We start from the raw sequence: 13,328 nt of genomic DNA, 5'->3' as shown, positions 1-13,328 counted from the left end.
ATTGTATGTATCGTATGTATGGAGAGTGGTATTTCATTTCTGTTCAATTTTAAAGACGCAGTCCTCTTTAAAATCGATGCGAAGTTCTCCACTTCAAGAAATAAGGGAAACAGAGATGAGCCCCGTAAAGTGACTGGAACATGTTCAGTTGTCATTTGAATTCCCTGCTCTTGCCCATCCACTCAGGTGAATTTAAAATCGGTAGATGGGTCCGGATTTGCAGCTGGGGTTACTGCCGTACAATTCACACAGCAGGAGAATCTGAAAAGATCATCAGTGGCTCCTTCCTTGGGCCCCTCCTCCCTCTGGTGTCTGAAGACTGGACATATTCACGGTCTCTGAGGGTCCCAGCCCCGCCGTTGTTCTTCCAGTGGGAAGCTGGCATTTCTCTCTTGGCTGATGCTTTCGGCATGGGTTAGTACCTAGGTTGGTGGAGTTGAACAAATTGCCCCAGATGGTAAAATCCTATTGACAGAATTCAGCCCCACCGGAGGGGCTGTTCAAACACCAGCAGGCTTCAACACGCAGCATCTCAGTTTGGCTTTGAGATGGTAAACTCTGGGGTCAGCTTCCTTGGATTCACATTCTGGCTCTGCCACTGGCTTTGGATGAGTTATTTAAATGTTCTCTTCCTCAGTTTCCTCATTTGTAAATGAGGGCAGCCCGTAACTCACTACCTGATAGGATAGCTATGAAGAATGATTGAAATAATCGATACAAACCACTCGGCACAGTGCCTGGCATAGTAAACTCAGTCCGTGTTCACTATTTTTATTACTATTTGGATTCCGGCTGCTTAGGTGTGCAGCTCAGATGTGTATAGCTGCTGCCTGCCAGGAGCTGAATTAATCAGGATGCTTTCAGCAGGGAGCAGAACACTTGACCCACAGTGGCTTACGCAGTAAAGACATTTATTATCTAACATAATGAGAAGTTTAACCTAGGGCAGGCTCCAGGGTTGGTTGATTCAATGTCCCAGTGTTGTTATCAAGGACACACTGTCTCTGTCGCTCCTCTCTACCAACCCCGGTGAGAGGGTGGCTGGATCTTTGGGCTGGTTCCCCTGGTGGGTACAGGAGGGTGGCAGCAGCCTTCAGGACAACATATATTCTTCCTTGTTCACAGCCAGCTACAGAGTTTGAGAGACCTCTCCCTATACCACAGGATGTTCACACTTCCCTTCGGTCTGATTAGGTCTTGTTGTCCTGAACCAATAAAACTGCCAAGGGGCTGACACATTACTTAGCTTAGATGAGGCACGCCAGAGTTACCCAGATAGAAGAATCACCTGCAGAGCTCATGAAATTCAGATTCCCAGGCCCAGTGAGTCTGATTCACTAGGGATGGGGCCCAGGCACATGCATTTCAATGAGCACTCTAAAGGATTTCCATGTAAAGCGAAATGTTGAGCTTGGACTCATCAGGATCCATCTCTGGAGCTGAGCATGAGGTGGATCCGGAAGCACAAAGCAGTGTGGGTAGATTCCAGAACAAATCATGTTCTGCCAGGAAGGAAGAAGGCGGGAATGGCAAAAAGAGCACCCTCTGTAGGATGTGGGAAAGATCAAGGATCTAGGGCCCAGATACTGGAGTCCACTGGCCGGTGGAATAATTTGGCAATGCCAAAGGCCTTTCACTCATTCATTCATTCGGTATCTCTTATTGGACACTTCCTAAGGCCTGATGTTGTGCTAACCAGTGTACTTACTGCAGTGAATAAGCTCCAGCTGCACACCGTCTGGTGGGGCACGTAGACATGTGAAAATAAAAGGGGAGGGCCAGCCCTGGTGTTTCCCAGATGCGTGGGCTAAAGGAAGAAGTTACCTGCACACATTCTTTTCTCTGACAAAGGGGCCTCCAGAACAGAAAGAGTCGATGAGCTAGTGCGCCCTCCAACTGTTCTGTCTTTTCTTTTCCAAAGATGGATCACCTCAGAGAAACCAAGAGGGCGGAGTTCTTATGTCAGGGAGACAAAAGCAGAAAGGCCAAGAGTTGTGTCCTTGACCCTGTCCTTGACCCTGGGGAGAGGACTCAGCTCCCGACAGTGGTGGGGAGATGCGAGCTGATGGGAGTGGAAGTGCTTTGCAGACAGTGGGTTCCTCTGCACGCCTGACGGATGGTTATTATTGATACAGAGTGTCCTCTTGTCTTGTGCCATTTGATAGCCTGACTCATATGTGGGAGCTGAGAAATATAGAGAAGAGAGCCCAAATGTGTATTAAAGACATTTTTCATCCACCTCGGGTCTGAAAGTGTCCTCCCCAAGAGAGACAGCCAGCACCACTGATTTAGTAATGAGAGAAACAATAATTATGACATTTATGGCTCCTGAATGCTTTATATCTTCAAAGCGCTCTTACATGAATTATCTCATTTGATGTCTGGAAGTGGGTGATGTCTGATGGTCTGAAGCTCAGAATCCTTCTGCATGGACTGTCTGACACCTCCTTGTGACACATTTGCACCCTGCTGCTGGGGGCGCCTAGGTGCTTCCCTCTCTCCCCCTACCCCACACACAGCTGCCCATCTCCTCTTTGTGGCTGCTGTTTTGTTTGAAAATAACTTCTTCAAGCTCTCACCTCAGACAATGTTTCTGACACTGTCTCCTCAACTGATTTCCCTTGACAATTTCAATACCGTGTCAAATTCATCCCGGGCTAGAAAGATATGAACTAGGGGTATATTTAATGTGAAAAGAGACTCTAAGACGCCAGCTTTTGCTAAAAATCAGTTTAGCAAATGATGTTTGACAAGAGGGAAAGGGAGAAACACTGCCTTGCGTCCTTTAAACGTTCTCCTTTCCTAGAAGGCACTCGGAGCTGTTTTCTTTAAAGCTTCAAATCTCCTGGGAGACAACTGCTCCGTCGGGGTCCCCCTCCCTGTGTGATTCCGTACAGGATGTTTTGCTTCCTGTTTCCAACCCATCTGTCTTCGTTTCACTGCAGAAACCAGGGCACCAACTCTGGAGGCTTCTGGCATGAGACTTCCCTCCACACCTGTTGGTACCTGTGAAATGCCAAATGGACCTGCTCGGCAGGTGACGGAGCAGGTCTAGATGCTGCTGTCTCAGGAAGGGTCAGGACAGCAATCAGCAATAAGCTGTGCAAACTGCTTCTAGACCAGAACCTTCCTACAGGGCATGAGGAAAGCCGAGCCCAGCTGTCTTCTGCCTCAAGGCTTCTTCTGGTTATGAGGCTGCCTAGTGAATAGGGGAGACACCGTGGCTATGTGCCCACCTGTTTATTACCCACAATGAATCTGCTGTGCCCCAAATTTCTAGGTGAGTCTCACTGGACTGGCACTTGTACACAACTTGCGCCTTCCTTGGTTCCCTCTAGTTCCTCCCTAGTGCTCTTCCTGAGAAGTCCCACGGTGCTGCTGACCCCAGGTTCACGGGATCCACACCCTAGTTTCCTATGTCCGCAACAGGCTGGGTGGGGGAATCATGTTCCAAACAATCGCATTTGGAGCCTGCCCTGTCTTTCGTTGGTGGTGACTATACCATGTCCCATTGTGAAAAGAATGCCAGATATTTACATCTTGTTAGCTCTTGAAGAAGAAGCCAACTGATGTTAAGAGTGTGTTTGTGTGTGTACTTTCCTTTTTTCTTTTTTTCTTCTTTCTTTTGGCCACACTGCGCGGCATGTGGGATCTTAGTTCCCTGACCAGGAATCGAACCCGAGCCCCCTGCAGTGAAAGTGCAGACTCTTAACCACTGGACCACCAGGGAAGTCCCGTGTGTGTACTTTCTGATCTGCGTTTTAGTGTAACCCTATATCCTATTCATGTTTCTCAAATATGAAATGACCTTGAACATACTGATAACTTTTATTGTCTATTTTATTCCTCCTTACTAGTAATGGTAACTAAGTCATAGTGTGTGAGTTTCAGTGAGATACCACATATAAATCCCTTAGCGCAGAGCCTGGAACATACCAAATGCTGCTGTCAGAGGAATGATATCCATAGTGTCAAATTTATCAGAGCCGTCAGGGATATTAACATCCTCATAGAACGTTTTGGTCTTTTTAGAACAATGTAAAGGGATTTTCTAGGCACATGTTTCCAGCTGCTGACTGGAAGATTTCATTGGTTTATTTCTAGCTTAACATGTCCAAAATTACGTTTATATTATTCTTTCTAAAGCCTGATGTCCCCCAGCTTAGAATTCTTCAGAGTCTTCCAATCCCAAACATCAGGGTTTGTAAACTGGTGGTCTGAGGGCTGCATCTGGCTCGCAGAAGTGGCCCAAATAGTGTTTTAAAAAGTGGAATAATGTCATCCTTTAAAAATCAATAGATTTTTACTTTTAAAAATCCATGTTTGGGCGTTCTCTTGGAAAAAGAGCAAGTCTAGCCACCTCAGGCCCCTATGGCAGCCATTGGCTGGAACTGATTACACCTCTGGATGGGGGTGTGCTTTCCAACTCGCCACAGTGCTTCCCAGTTTGTACCGTCTCCATTAAAGAGATTTCAATCATTTAAAAAGCAAAAGGATGCTTTATTAACGTAAGAAAAAATCTATTTCAAACATAGAACCAACTTTATATATAATAGTAATAGACTAATTCTGTGATAATCAGGAATAAGGAGGCCTGCTGTTATTATATATTTAATAAATTTCTAGGAATTCTAGCCAAAACAATAAGTTGGAATAAATAAGAGATATACATATTGGAAAGTAAGAGGTAAAATTATTACTATTATTTTCGTCTATCTAGGAAACCCAGTATAAGCAACTAGAAAACTATCAAAACTTAGTGAGGTCGGGACTTCCCTGGCGGTCCAGTAGTTAAGACTCCGAGTTTCCACTGCAGGGGGCGCGGGTTCGATTCCTGGTCAGGAACTAATTGGAAAAAAAAAAAAAGATGTCAGTTCTCTTGGGCTGGGCTTGGCGGGGAGTAGGCTGGGGCCGGGCTGACACTGAGGCCAGAGATGCTGTAGGGCCGCGATGGTTCTTGGCAGCCTGGAGCACTGCATTGAAAACACCGAGGTAAAGTGAATTCTGAGGATGGAAGAGTTTGATGACACAGACCATTGAATTTCTTTGTCTGGAGTACACGTTATGAACCCTCTCTGGATCATGTCTACAAGCTCTGTACGCAAACGATCTGATGGTGAAGAGAAGATGTTAACAGGGGATGTGAAAACCAGTCCTCCACGCACTGCTCCAAAGAAACAGCTGCCTTCTATTCCCCAAAATGCTTTGCCCATAACTAAGCTTTCATCTCCTGCCCAGCAACAGAGTCAACAAATGGTACACATGCTTCGTAGACCTTTCTACCTGGAATACTCCCTTCTTGCAGAATTTACCTTGCTTGTGAAGCAGAAGCTACCAGGTGTCTATGTGCAGCCATCTTATTGATCTGCATTACTGTGGTTTGGAGTAATGTTCATACAGCATGGACTTTATCAAGATGGTGTCTTTAAGTCTACAGTTTACATCCCCGATAAGTACCCAGGTGGTGACTGTCCACGTTTGGTGTTTGATATTCCCGTCTTTCACTTGCTAGTTGATTCCACCTCAGGTGAACTGGATGTGAAGAAAGCATTTGCAAAATGGAGGTGGATCCATAATAATATTTGGCAAGTATTGATGTAAGCAAGGAGAGTTTTCTACAAGATTGATACAGCAAGCCCCCTAAATCCAGAGGCTGCAGTACTGTACGAAAAAGATATTCAGTTGACAGTGTTAGGGTGTGCACTGCTCCTTTGTTTGACCAACCTAAAGTAGAAGACCCCTATGCAATTAGCTTTTCTCTGTGGAATCCTTCTGTACCCGATGAAGCCAGAGAGAAGATGCTGACTCAGAAAAAGCCTGAAGAACAGCACAATAAAAGTTTTCACGTTGCTGGCCTGTCATGGGTAAAGCCTGGCTCAGTAAAACATTTCAGTAAAGAAGAGAACACAGTAGCAACTTAAGAGCTGGTGAATCTGGTGCACCATGCACTTTCCTGCTGGACTCGAGCTAGTAAAGCTGACCAATGGCAAAGGACTGCCTGCAGAGTAAAACGGTGTGCGCAGTGACCGATGTCAGTGTTGTCCGTGTATGCTTAGGTTCTGACAGCAAGTTCTGGAAACCTCTTTTTATGTAATGCATTACCTCTGTCAAAAGTGTCTTTAGGCGGGTTATCTAGTTTAGTACTCCAAATTATTGGGGCTTATGTATTTTTTGGAATATAATGCTAAAGGGAAGTTGCATTCATTTAAACTGATGAAGGAGGCAGAGTTTAGCGCTATGTAATGATTTTTAAATCAGTGGTTTCAGTTATACATATGTTAGGATATGGAAAGGAGAGGTATACAGAGAGCAGTTTCCATAATTTATTAGCGCTTTTAAGTGGAAGAACGTTTGAACCTCAGTGTTCAGCCTACTGTGTTACTGATATACAAACTGCTGTCACTGACATACATATTAGGTGAGTGAGAGGAAACCAGAACACTTGTTTGTAGTTGCTTTTTTTTTGTTTTCCAATATGGTTGTATTTTCTCCTGAAGAAGTTTTCAGACTTCTGGATGTTTGAAAAACTAAGGCTTGTTATATGTATTTAAAAAATACTAAATTCCCAGGTGGGAATGTAAATTGATACAGCCACTATGGAGAACAGTATGGAGGTTCCTTTAAAAACTAAAAATAGAACTACCATATGACCCAGCAATCCCACTACTGGGCATATACCCTGAGAAAACCATAATTCAAAAAGAGACATGTACCAAAATGTTCATTGCAGCTCTATTTACAATAGCCAGGACATGGAAGCAATCTAAGTGTCCATCAACAGATGAATGGATAAAGAAGATGTGGCACATATATACAATGGAATATTACTCAGCCATAAAAAAGGAATGAAATTGAGTTATTTGTAGTGAGGTGGATGGACTTAGAGACTGTCATACAGAGTGAAGTAAGTCAGAAAGAGAAAAACAAATACCGTATGCTAATGCATATATATGGAATCCAAAAAAAAAAAAAAGGTCCTGAAAAACCTAGGGGCAGGACAGGAATAAAGACGCAGACGTAGAGAATGGACTTGAGGACACGGGGAGGGGGAAGGGTAAGCTGGGACGAAGTGAGAGAGTGGCATTGACACATACACACTACCAAACGTAAAATAGATAGCTAGTGGGAAGCAGCCGCATAGCACAGGGAGACCAGTTCGGTATATATATATAGTGTGTGTGTTTGTGTGTGTGGTGTCTTTGCTCTGCCAGGTTACAGGTTTCTAAGTGCCTAGGAAAGCCTTGTTTCCAAACAGGTGAGCCATGGCAACAGCCAGAGCTATGAGCACAGCCTTGAGGCCTGCCCCCTGATCAGAATGACCACACAGTTTTCAGTTCTCGGCAGCTGCCTGGGTTTCAGCTCAGCTGAACAATCAATGAACAAAGCCCAGGCTCTTAGGGGAACCTCTGTGAAGTGAGGGCCCCTCTGAGCCAGCAACTTTGTTTCAGACAATGGAGTGAAACAGATTTCACTGTCTTTGTTTCAAGACAGTGGGGGAAGCTTTGACGCTTCCCCCGAAGAGATAGGTACCCCTTTCTAATGTAAAACCAAGATGTTGCAGGGGCCACGCTGGCTGCTTTCTGGAATGATTCCATTTGCACTGGACAAGCAAAGCTTGTTGGTCCCTTCTCCCCTTGTTAGTCATTGAGTCTGAGTTAACCCACCCCCTAAACAGACTATCACACATGATAAAGATAGCATTTGTAATTGGTAGGATAAAAATTGAAAAATTTCAATATACATGGTTCACTATTTTAGGAGAAAATTAAATTAGAATCATAATGTCCTATATGGAAATAAATGGATTAAAAATTTACGATGAAATAAGTATTAGTTTCACCTTTTTACTGCTTTTTAAATCACCTTCAGGATATGCCATACAATTTGCTTTAGAAAACATTTCACTGATAGCAGGTTTTCTCACCCCTTTGACACAGTCTCTCATGGACCTAAGTGCTCAGTTGAGGGTTCCTGTCATTTGGCCCAGGTTAACTAGGTTGCCAGCCCCTAAATACCTCCATCAGGTCTATGCAGGGCCAGTGCATCAAGTTGGACATCCAATTGCAATTTGCTTCTCCTACCTGTGTGTTCGGGCTTTCTCTGGCACGTGATAACTTTTAAGATGTGCTCTTGATTCAAAGATGAAGTTCAATTTTATACTATGGGGACACCACAGAGTTTCAGTTTGTGTTGTTATTACACAAAAATGAATTTGTCTATTGGTTCCCTCACCGTGCCAGTGTTTGCCAGGCCTACTGACTCTTCCTGCTGTATAACTACTCTTTCTTCCCTGCCTTCTTTTTTTTTCTTTTGGCTGTGCTGCAAGGCATGTGGGATCTTAGTTCCCCGACCAGAGATGGAACCGGCACTGCCTGCACTGGGAGCGCGGAGTCTTAGCCACTGGACCGCCAGGGAAGTCTCTTTTTCCTGCCTTTAATTTCCATCTTCATTGTCTGCATATTCAGTGCTCATCAACTCTGCTGGTCCCTCAACTCCATCCCCCACCATAACCTCTGCTTTGCCAACGTACCTCCGCCAGGATACCTCAACTACTGCCACCAGCCTCCTTTCTAACTAGTGTTCCTGCATCCAGCTTCTCTCCTGTAGTTCCTCCTCCATATCATCATGAGTATAATTTTTATTGATCACAAACCTCACCATTTTACTTTCACGTTTAAAACATTTTGCTGATTCCTCAGGGGCTATAGAATAAAGTCGGAACTCTTTCTCATGGCGTTCAAAGTTACCTTCCCTTGCTTTTTGGACCTTTTCGGCACCTGCTTGGGAATTAATAAGCTTTATGACAGGTTTTTGGGGCAGGGGATTGGCAGGGCAGAAGACTTTTTTTTTTTTAAACTAAGAGAAATGCTAAGGATTAGTACAGTATCATAATTATTTTGAAATGTATCAGTGTCAGGTAAAGATTTAGTTTTAACTGCTGCGTCATTTGAAGTAAATTCCATGTGTAACAATGATTTATTGAATGCCTGCTCAACAGCTGACATCTACCTAGATGTATTAACGAATCAACCATTCTCTGGAGTGTCCACAGCAGGTCAAGTAGACAGTAACAAACGTCTGAAAAGACATACGTACATGTCAATCCCAAACTCTGCTATATTTAAAGTAAATAACCAACAAGGAAAAAAAAGAATTGCATTGAATCCATTGAATCTATAGATCAATTTGGGGAGAATAATCACCTTGGCAATACTGAGTCTTTCTTTCCATAAACATGGACTATCTCTCCATTTATTTAGATTTTCGTTAGCAAAGTTTTAAAATTTTTTGTGTACAAGTCTAACATTTCTTTTGTTAAATTTATTCATAAGTATTTTTTCCTTGTGGATGCTATTTTGAATAGAATTATATTCTTAATTTCATTACTAAGTTGTTAGTTTCCCATAGGTACAAGTGTATTATCCCACCTTTTGCTTAATAAATACTTTTAAAATTAATAAAAAAAAGAAAAAGACAAGACATGCTGGTGTTGGTTACATGTGGACACCCATACACTCAAGCTTATGTGTTCTGTTTTTTCATTTCATTATTGATTTTCTTTTTGTTTTCTTTACTTCTTTGTCTTTTCTTTTTTCTCTGGCTCAAGGGGCTAAATGCAACCACATACAAGGCCTTGAAGGGAAAATATATCATAGTTTGCTCTCAAATGCCTTGATTGAATACAGGTAGCAGGCAGCGGGAGCCAAGGATAAGTGAAAATAGCTTGGGCTTGAGTAATTTGGATCCCTTGTTTGCTGGCAGTCAATGCATTTTTCATAGCCTATACCTGATCTCCTTCTGTCATATTTTCTATGTGATCTTTAAAAACTCCTCTGTGCTGAGGTAACTTATTTTCTGATTAAAACTAAATGATGGTAAGTAAATGGACAGGGAGAGGTCGAGGTGGATGGGATGATGGAAATGGGATTTATGAATCCTCTCATTTGTTCTCAGTCAGCAAGCCCTTTAGCTGGTGTCAACTGCTTTACAAATGCTTGTTGATTATTTATGCTTCTCAATATCTCCAGCTGAGAAATAACCTTGTTTCCAGTGTGAAGATGAAGAAATATATGAAAAGCTGGCAAACATCGCTGGCCAGGCTGATGCAGAATTTGATGAATCTCCTTAGAGACTTTGGCGATCCTGAGTTCTATCTGTGAACTCCAGATTGGTGTCCCAGGTAATGGGGCATTAACAAGGTTTTTTTGCCTTTTTTTCTTTTGGATGAGCACATTTTGAAGATGATCTTTACTGAATAAAACTAGTTTTTGGTGCCTGATCATTAGCCAGGCACCAAATCAATTAATTAAAGCAATTGTTTACTTACTAGATGTTTAGTACTGGTTGGCTACTATGACTAATATAAAAGCAGCATAATACAAGGGCTTTAGAATCGAATTCATGAAATCTAATTCGGAGCTGGCAACTTCATAACACAGGTGCCACCCTTCCCCACTCTCATTCCCCACATGAACTTCACTGATAAATCACAGTCCTTTTCTAGATCAGTCAGGTCTTCTTAACCCAGCTCTGCAAGCAGACTCTATCCATCCAATAGATTTGCTACCCTGGATCTAATTATTAATGAATTCACTGGACAGAAAAACGGGAGTGTCCACTCTGTGCCCAGCGCTGAGCCAGGCCCTGGCGATGCAGTGGAGGATAAGACAGATGTGGTTCCTGCCTTCAGGGAGCTGACCCTCCAGCAGGAAGCATGAATAGTGAACAGGTGATCCCACAGTTATGTATTTAGTCGTGATCATGATAAAGACTGTGAAGAGCGGTAGAGAGGGCCAAACAGTCTAGTCTTCTCATGTGTTGAAATGGGCATAATAACCATTCCTACCTTGAAGGTGGCTATTCAGTGGAGCAAATGAGGCAATGCATGTGCAGTCAATAGCGCACGCAATACCCGGGGCACACCAAGCATAGTGCAATATATTTTATATTTTTAATCAGTGACATGTAATTATGTGTATGGCAAGCTCTTCCTGTTCCCTGAAAGCAACGCAATGATAGAAGTTTAAAATTTGTTGCAATAAGCTTACTAATTATTATGACAAATATGTGTGCATGTGACATCTCTGTTTCCTACCCCATCCTCCCAGTAGCCTACAAATTCTCTGAGAACAGGGGTCCTTTTTCCATTTGAAATCCTGAGTGCCTAACAGAGACGTGCTCTTGGAGCTGGACAGATAATTTTGAGTGAAAGAGACCTGACTTTCTCTTTGCATTAGATTAAGCATTTCTCCTCCACTGAATTTGCAAAACATATGCATATAGTGTATCCCTAAAACTGCATTGTAATTTTACTTTGAAAGAATGAGAAGGATATGACTTAATGGAAATCTACCTGATAGGTTTGAGCAATGTTAACATAACAGTGGTTGGAACCTTGTAGAACTGATATGATCCTGATTCTTTTTCTTTGATCTAGTCAGCCTTGTACATAAAATAAGGGGAGGTGGATGGGATAATAGTGACAATCAGCCAATGACTATTTCCCAGGGAGACAGCTTTGGCAGGATAATGGATATTTCCAACGATTGTTGTGGCAGGGATGTCTGTCTGCCTAGCTAAGAACCTACATTTCTTAGTCTCCATATGACATAGTTCCAAGCCAATGGGATGTAAAAAAGAAGCCATTGGGTGGGACTTCTGGGAAAACTTTTTTAATGGGGACCAAACACAGGTGACATCTTGTTGCTTGTCTCCTGTGTTTATATTGGATGTGATAGCTGGAGCTGCAGCCACCTTCTGGTGACCATGAATCAAAGTCCAAGAGACTCAGAGAGGCTTCATCCCTGCCCTCCTTGAACTGCTAGCAACTGTGGTCTAGTTGTTGCCTGAGAAAAATAAACCCTTATTTGGTCAATCCACTGTTAGTAGGTTTCTGTTACGTGTAGCTAAACTCAAACCCAAAATGACGCCTATTAAAAATTGCAGGCATACGTCGTTTTATTGCGCTTTGCTTTAATTGCAATTCAGATATTGCACTTTGTGCAAATTGAAGGTTTGTGGCAACCCTGCGTTAGGCAAATATATTGGCAATATTTCTTCAACAGCATTTTCTCAGTTCATGTCCCTGTGTTACATTTTGGTAATTATTGCAATATTTCAAACCTTTTCATTATTATTATATTTGCTATGGTGATCTGTGATCAGTGACCTTTGATCTTACTATTGTAATTGTTTGGGGGCACCACAAATCATGCCCATATAAGACTGTGAACTTATATTTACTTATATTTAAATTTACTAGTAACCACATTTAAAAAGTAAAGATAAATAGTTGCAATTAGTTTGTATATTTTATTTTACTTGTCAATATGCCCCAAATATGATCATTTAAAATGTAATCAATATGTAATGTATTAATGAGATATTTTCCGTTCTTTGGTTCTCTAAGTCTTCAAATCTAATGTGTATTTTCCATTTAGAGCAAATCTCAATTCAGATGAGCCACGTTTTATGTGCTTAGCAGCCGCACGTGGCTCGCAGCTCCCCTATTGGACAGTGAGTTCATATAGTAACTACTCAGAGTTCATGGAGGAATTTAAAAAATAATCATTTGGGAGGAAGCTAATATGATAATGATAAAAATCTTAATCTCATTGTGGTTTTGATTTGCATTTCCCTAATAATTTGTGATGCTGAACATCTTTTCATGTGCCTGCTGGCCATCTGTATGTCTTCTTTGGAAAAATGTCTATTCAGATCCTCTGCCCTTCTTTAAAATTGGGTTGTTTGGTTTTATGTTGTTGAGTTGTATGAGTTCTTTTATATTTTGGGTATTAACCTTTTATTGGATATATGGTTTGCAAATACCTTCTCCCATTCAGTAGGTTGCCTTTTCATTTGATGATGGTTTCCTTCGCTATGGAGCAGCTTTTTAACTTGATGTATCCCAATTTGTTTATCTTTGCTTTTGTTTCCCTTGCCTTTGTAGTCAGATCCACAAATATATTGCTAAGACCAATGTCAACAAGGTTGCCACCTATGTTTTCTTCCAGGAATTTTATGGTTTCATGTCTTACATTCAAGTCTTTAATCCACTTGAGTTAATTTTTGTGTATGGTGTAGGAGAGTGGTTTAGTTTCATTTTTTTTTGCAGTTTTGGTGGCTGTCCCATTTCCCAGAACCATTTACTGAAAAGACTATACTTTCTCTATTGTATGTTCTTTGCTTCTTTGTCATAAATTAATTGTCCATATATATGTGTGAGTTTATTTCTAGGCTGTCATTCTGTTCCATTGGTCTGTGTGTTTGTTTTCATGCCAGTACCATACTATTTTGATTATTATAGCTTTGTAGTATGGTTTGAAGTC

At 42.0% G+C, this 13,328-nt stretch overlaps 1 protein-coding gene and 1 pseudogene across 2 annotated transcripts in view; both read left to right on the top strand.

Moving 5' to 3' along the window:
* Positions 1 to 13,328, top strand: part of MTHFS (methenyltetrahydrofolate synthetase) — a 305,315-nt gene that overhangs the window by 241,925 nt on the left and 50,062 nt on the right. The gene's annotated exons all lie outside the window — the stretch shown is intronic.
* Positions 5,022 to 5,921, top strand: LOC133084902 (AKT-interacting protein-like; annotated as a pseudogene).

Source organism: Eubalaena glacialis, chromosome 2, assembly GCF_028564815.1.
Source record: "Eubalaena glacialis isolate mEubGla1 chromosome 2, mEubGla1.1.hap2.+ XY, whole genome shotgun sequence".
Taxonomy (NCBI): Eukaryota; Metazoa; Chordata; class Mammalia; order Artiodactyla; family Balaenidae; genus Eubalaena; species Eubalaena glacialis.
This window is presented reverse-complemented; position numbering and strand designations above follow the sequence as displayed.